This window comes from Pinus tabuliformis, chromosome 3_1 (assembly GCF_031772625.1).
Source record: "Pinus tabuliformis cultivar Carrire ecotype Pingquan chromosome 3_1, CPIR1, whole genome shotgun sequence".
In the NCBI taxonomy this organism is placed as follows: domain Eukaryota; kingdom Viridiplantae; phylum Streptophyta; class Pinopsida; order Pinales; family Pinaceae; genus Pinus; species Pinus tabuliformis.
In genome coordinates this window covers 610,954,019-610,961,385 of record NC_142301.1, presented here as the reverse complement: position 1 = coordinate 610,961,385, position 7,367 = coordinate 610,954,019, and positions in this window count along the sequence as shown.

Sequence of the window (7,367 nt, the reverse complement as noted above, 5' to 3'; positions counted from 1 at the left end):
ACCACGTGTTCCTTTTACCATATGCTCACTGTCATGTGTACATTTCCTCGTCATACTAGCATGGCTTGGAATTTTACAACCAAACTCTAGTACCCATGGCTCTAATACTTAGATGTGGGCCCTAGAAATGCTACATCACCTATTGTGTCATTTGCTAATTCGACAGACTGTCATGTGTCATTCCCTACTACTGTCGTGTTTGTAGGTACTTACCATATGTCACTTGCCATTTGTACAATTGGCCACCCAAAAATGCCAAAAATGAGTGTCACATGTCATTACCTCCAGTTTTTACATCATCGACCTCTACCACCTAGACATGCCAAGTCATAACAACCCAAGCTTAGCTTTTTAGAACATAACTGCACTATGATGCCTAGGGGCTTGGAATAATTAACTCATATTTAATCCTAATTAATTAATCCTTAAAAGTATATTAAGGACTATGATTAAGGCCATATGAGTTCTCGATAAATCACAAATTTCACATTATATAAAAATTTGGCCTTATTTATTTTCATACCAAACTGCTCTTTGTGGGCTTATACTACTCCGTGGTCTATTGGAGGTCCTTCTAATGGGTCGTTCTTGTGGTTTCTTCTATCAGGCCAACCTTATTTGATTTTCATACCAAACTACTCTTTGTGGGATTATACTACTCCTTGGTCTATTGGAGGTCCTTAGACTGGGTCGTGCTTGTGGGTTCTTCTATCGGGTCGAGTTCATATTGGTCCTCACTTCCTAGGGAAACCTATCATCCCATGGCCTCATAATGGTCCCCAATAATGCTTATCAAATCAAGCCAATCACTACATACTTAATCGACCCAACCATTACACGTCGACATTAAGGGAATTTAAGGTCAAAAATGGGTCTCAAACTGAAAAATGTACTAAAAATATCAACTTTAAGAGAAATAATAGGATTCAATATTAATATGTCATCCCAAGGGAGAATATTTTGGAGGGAAAATAAGAAAACTATTTTTTTAGTCATATTTTAAACTTATATCCTTGTAGGTTTACTCAAATTTCAAGTGTGTACACTCAATTAATGCGAAATTTGACTGCGTCTCCAATGAGTACCCAACCTACAAACATTTGTGTAGATATGTGAGACAAAAAATCAAAGTACATGAAAAAATGTGTTTCATATATATTTTTCCATTTATTTTTATTTTTTCTTAGTGTGGATCTACTCAAAAGTATGAAGAGTGGGTACTAGTTGGATGCGCAATCTAATTATGCATCCAACGAATGTATACACTTGAAATTTGAGTAAACCTACAAGGAGATAAGTCCAGAATACAATTTAAAAAAGTAGTTTTCTTTCTTTTCTTTTAAAAATCCATAACTCTTATTTTATTATTTTCCTTAGGATGCCCATTTTATGACACGTGTTAACTTGAAGTTGACATGTACCTTCCACGTGTCATCCACCAATCATCCATTTGGATGGAAAAAAACATCAAATCTGCCTACCACGTGTCACACTTAGATGCTTCCATGTCACTTCCTGAGGTGTGGAACCTTGACTAGTTGGAACTGTTCTGAACTACTTTACTTCAATCTCATTTTTCTCCTCATTCCTTGGGAGTTATAAGAAGTTTCATATAGCCACTAGGGTTCATTGGGGAAGAAATACCATACCACGTTCATTCATATATATTGAGGGAAAAATGACATAATATATTGAGCATATAATAGGGGGTAAAGGGTTTGTATATTGGCAGGTATAAAAAATGTAGCTCAAATTTAATGAAAAATGTAAAGGGGTATAAAAAATGTTAATGAAAAAGGGATACCTATAATATCTAGTGAAAGTAGAGGTTTTTTAAATTGTGAAGATTTATTGGGTTCATATTGGTAGCTGGTTAAATAATATGATTTTTAGAGGTATTTTTCAATATGTAGTCAAATTAGGGGTATTGTTTAGTATGCCACGAACACACGTGATATGTCAATGGTTCATTGAGTGAAGCCATTGTGCATATACCTTCGGAAATACCTCTAAGCAAGTTATTCAACCATGCACTTTTCATTCTCATTTAGACTATGGAACTATAAAAGAAGTTCCTTCAAAGATAGGATCCCCTTGAGCTTCCTAGTGCATCAATGGCACTACAAACATGCACAACACTTCCTTTGACATCAATGAAAATATAGACACACTATGAAAAATCTCCCCCTTTGGCATTAATGTCAACACTGTCAGACATCTACTAGTCATTGATGGTCTTGAGCTAGACTCCCCCAATCTACTTGCTAATTGGTCCTCTCTTGATGTATGTTATTCTCCCCTTTTGACATCAATGGAAAAGGGAATATACTCACCCTATGCTAATTCATATTCTTTCCTTGAACTCCCCCTATCACTAACATGATTCTTGGCTAAAATTAGTGGACCACTCCCCATGAGATCTTAACCACAAACCATTACCTCCTTTGATTGCTCACTTCTCTTTTATTCACAGCTATGCTCCCCTTGCCAAGAATGTGTCTATATTTATCTCCTGTCTTGTGACTACTCCCATATGTTTGTTTTTCCTTACAACTTAGCTATCAAGGAGTTGCTCTCCCTTAACTGATGCTCCTCCTTATTTGCAATTCTCCTTCTTTTGCTTTTTCTTATCACTTGAATTTCAATTTTTAATTCATACATGTTAATGATCTTCTTCTAATTGATCAATTGTAATGAGATTGCCTTCAATATGTGCAAGAATGAGCATGCCTCCTAATCATCCTCCATTATTTCGTCTCAATGCAAATGCAAGCCTCTGTTTTAACTTCCTTCATTTTGGGTTTGAATGCTTATATTTCTATTTTGTTACCTTCACTGAAGCGCGGATTGCGTTTTCTGCCATTGCTTGTATTGCTACTATGTCTGAATTATCATCCACAGTCCATCTTGCAAACTTCTCATTTCATCACCCTTTTCTTGCAAATTATATTCAAAAATTCCCATCTTCTTTACATGGTTTAAGATGTTGCAGTCTCTCAATTGTCGTTTGCAAATGAGAGAGATATCACTCTTTTTATTTACCTTCATTAAGGACATATACATTGTAAGAAGTCTTGTTTCCTTTTGAAACTAATTTTCTAGATATTGTTTTTCTTATTTTACATCCTTTAGAATTGAATATGACCTCATGACTGCTATTAGCCATTTCACTTACACTTAAAATATTGCGCTTCAAACCTTCAACAAATAGAAAATCTTCAGCTTTCACTCTTTGATTACCAAGGCTAACCATTTCTTTGCTCATTATTATGGTTGATGCATTATCTTTAAGAGTGACACTGGCGCTTTTGACCTCCTTTAGAGAGATAAATCTACTTTTATCTCTGGTCATATGGTGAGAACATCCACTATTTATATACCATTGACTGTCTTCATTTTGAGCACATAACATTATATTGCATTCCTCTCATTGTTCTTGCTTCCTTTTCCATATCTTCTTTGTTCTTTAATTTCCATTTCTTACAACATCTTCTTTTTTTGTTTTGTTATGTGGCCACAATATATCGCTTCTACATTATTTAGCTTTGTGCCTAGGGTTATTTAATTTGTAACATTCAATGCAATCCAATAAGGGAGAAAAATATTTGTTTTCTCTAATGCCACTTTCATACACACTTCTGGTTTTGTTACATAGCTGTTCATGGATCCCTAAAGGATTTTCTTCTTCTATACTCCTTTTTATATAATCTCTACAATCAACTTCTTTGAGCAAATTTATGAGAAATAAAACAATATCCATTAAAGAAAATTGAGTACTTTGTTATGAAGTATCTTCCTGGAGTTAATCATTTTGAGGGAGTTGGATTCCTTTGGTTGTTTACTTGAGGAAGTTCATATTTTTGTTGCTTTTTTGTTCCATGTATACATGTGAGGTTGATTTGATTAATTCCTTTCTAGTTCTTACTTTCTTTTCTGCTACTGATTTCTTTCATAAGCCTATTAAGTACTTTGGTATAGCTCTTAGGTTCTTTCATGCATATTGTTGAGCTTGATTCTCCCATGGAAACTTTATGAAAACCAAGACCTATTTTATTAAGAGGGGATCTCTAATTGTTACGAATACTATCTAAGATGTTGGTACTCTTATCAAACTTTAGATATTGATTTAGCTTATCATTGGCTTTTCTAGATTATTTCCCAAGGAAACAATCTCAGCTTCTAATTTCTCACATTGACCTTCTATATATAAGTCTTAATGTTATTGATGCAATTAGAAATTAAACCAAACAACATCACAAAGCTCTTCTTCACATTAAGAAATATCAAATAGCTATGGTGATAATTTTACAGGACACATCTACATATCGATAGTTATGAACACAAATTGTAACTTACTAACATCTATAATCATACAGATTTACAAAATAAAATACTAACATACATAAAATCGATAATGTCGCTTGTTGTTATGGGCCCTCGCTCTAGGCCCTCACCGCCTCACACTTTGTTAATCTACAAGTTGTAAACTTAAACTCAAACATAAACTATTTCTTTGTATTAAGAAATTAATTAACTACAAATCCAGTGATCACTTCCCAATCCCCATTTATCAGAACTTATTATATTATATAACACAAATTTGTGTATAGTTTTAAAAAATGTATAACAACTAGTAAATGAAAAAATATGTTAGTGTGTACAGATTTAGAAAATGTATAACTAGTAAATGTAGAAATATGTTACCCTGCACTATCCATTTTTTTTTGCTTGAGAGAAAACTATGATCCACCATTCTTCATCGCATACACATCATGTGAGTAGAAACTTTGTTAACTCTGTCTCATTGTCCATTGTTTGTAATGGTTGGAAAAATGCCCAAAGGATCATATTGTGTGATGTCAATGCAACTACCTTGTTGGTTGCTTTGGGAAAGCATGTATATTGAGGACCATATTGTATGTTTGTGTTTGCTAACATTGTATTACTTTTAACGGGTTTCAGAACAAAAAAGAAAATTGGCGCAGAGAGAGAAGGTGGAATATGAAATAAATACACGTTAGATGACGTGGCAATATTACTTTAGTTTAGGTGATATTGTCGTTTCACTAGGAGAATGTAATGAGTAGAGATGGTAGGAAAACGAGATCTCATAGAGTGATGTTAACATTTAAATTTTATTTGAAGTGAGCGGGTGGTCCATTGGATATGAGGTTAATGGATTGGTTGGACTTTTCGTTGAAGTTAGGGTTTGTTCCACGTAAATGGAATCATAAAAAAGATAAAATTAGGTGGGATTCTTCCACAAATATAAGAAAACAAATATTCCTGGTAAGGATATGCTTCTAGAAGTACTACATGGTGATAAGAGGAGATAAATAATAATAAATTGCATTTAATTGGAATGGTGGGTTTTGGAGGTATCTGTTCCGTGAGGGTCACATGGGGTAGCAACTGTACTTTGTCGTTTTGTGGGACAGGAAAGTTTTAAAAGTTTTGCGAATTTTAAATAAAATAGATTGTGTAGGCTGTCACAATTAATGTTGTAATGTTTTGGAAGAGAATTGTTCTCTTCTAGAAGATTATATTAACATTTAAATAAGTTGTTTGCTATTTAAAATATTAATGTCCTGTATAATAAAATTTCATATCCATGACTAATTAATTAAGGTAACTTTTTGAATGTTCTATATAAATTAACTTGTTTTATGTTCATATAATCTTATACATCATCTCGGTAGATTGGAATATTCTACAGCCACCTATTTTTTTTACAAAGTGATATGTGTGATGAGATTAAGGTTTAAGACATTCAAAAGTCAATGTATAAATTGGAAAAAAAGTTCACAAGCGTTAAGCGGTGTATTTTACAAATTAATAGGTATACTTTAATTATAAATTAATAGGTATATTTTATAATTTAATATAAGGGTGATGTATGATAACACATATATAAATAATCATCATTATATTAGAAAATAAAAATGAATATAAATATTTAATTAGTCTCACATAAAAATATTATAAAATATAATTCATTCATATTAGGGAGATATTTAAAAAAAAAATTAGATATCTATGTAAAGTAACATAATTTTATCTCAATTTTATGGAGAAATAAATTAGGGAGATGCAATAAAAATATTTTACTTTCTCTTTTAGTTATTTAAAAAAGAAAATTAATAAATATTAGATATCTATGTAAAGTAACATAATTTTATCATAATTTTATCTCACCTTTATAGGGAAAGGGAAATAAACTAAGGAGATGCATTAAAAATATTTTACTTTCTCTCTTAGTCATTTATAAAAAGAAAATCAATAAATATTAGATATTTATGTAAAGTAACATAATTTTATCTCAACTTTATAGAAAATAAACTAAAAGTTAATTTTTTTTGGCATTTTCTCTTTTAGATGTAAAAAAGACATATAGTTTTTATAATTTCTAAAAATATTTTAATACATGACTTAAATAAACTATTTGAATTTCCACACTAACTAATTTATTTCAAAATCAACTAGAAAAAGAAAAAAATAATTAAAAAAGAAAAATATTTTAATATTAACATTAATAAAATATTTCAATGTCTAAAAATAACAAAAAAAAAATCAGTTTTTTCTAAATAAAAATAATAAGAGGAAGATTTGTAATTCCTTTAATTTTTAATATAAAATTAATATGTAGCATCTAAAAAAATATTAATAATAATTATAATTTTCAATATAGGCCATCATATATATATATATACACACACATACATTGATAAAATTACTTTTTTTATGCTTAAAACAATTTCGAAGTACCAAAAAAAACATTCAAAGCAATGAATACATTTATGCAATAAAAAAATGCAATTTAAATAATGAAGAGAGAGAAAGAGAGAGAGAGAGAGCATATGTTTAACCACAGATACATCAGTCTAGGAATTTATATTGGTGTAATAGTGTAGTTTAATTATTAGATTTTTTTTTTTTGTCTCTTTTTGAGTACTTTTTCCAATCAATTTTGTTTGAAATTCAATAAAGATTTCTTGAAATTATAAGTTTTTGTTATATAATCTATGTAAGTCAAGTGTTATGGGAGTTTTTTAGGGAATTGAATCCATTTATATATTCAAAATCACATTTTAAATAACTAAAATCTATGATTATATCAATAATTAAATCACCAACCTAATGAAAAAGGAGAAGTTAAAATGTAATCTCTTCCATTCCATTAAAATTAATTAATTTGTAATTTGTAATTAAATACATATTATCATCATGTTATAACATCACATAATATTTCCTATAATTTTTTCAAAATCCTCTTTATTTTTGTAAGACTTGTTTGAAGCTTAAGCCTAATCATTACACAAAATTTTATTAAGGTGGAAAAAATAAATTTATGTTTGGTGAAACAAATG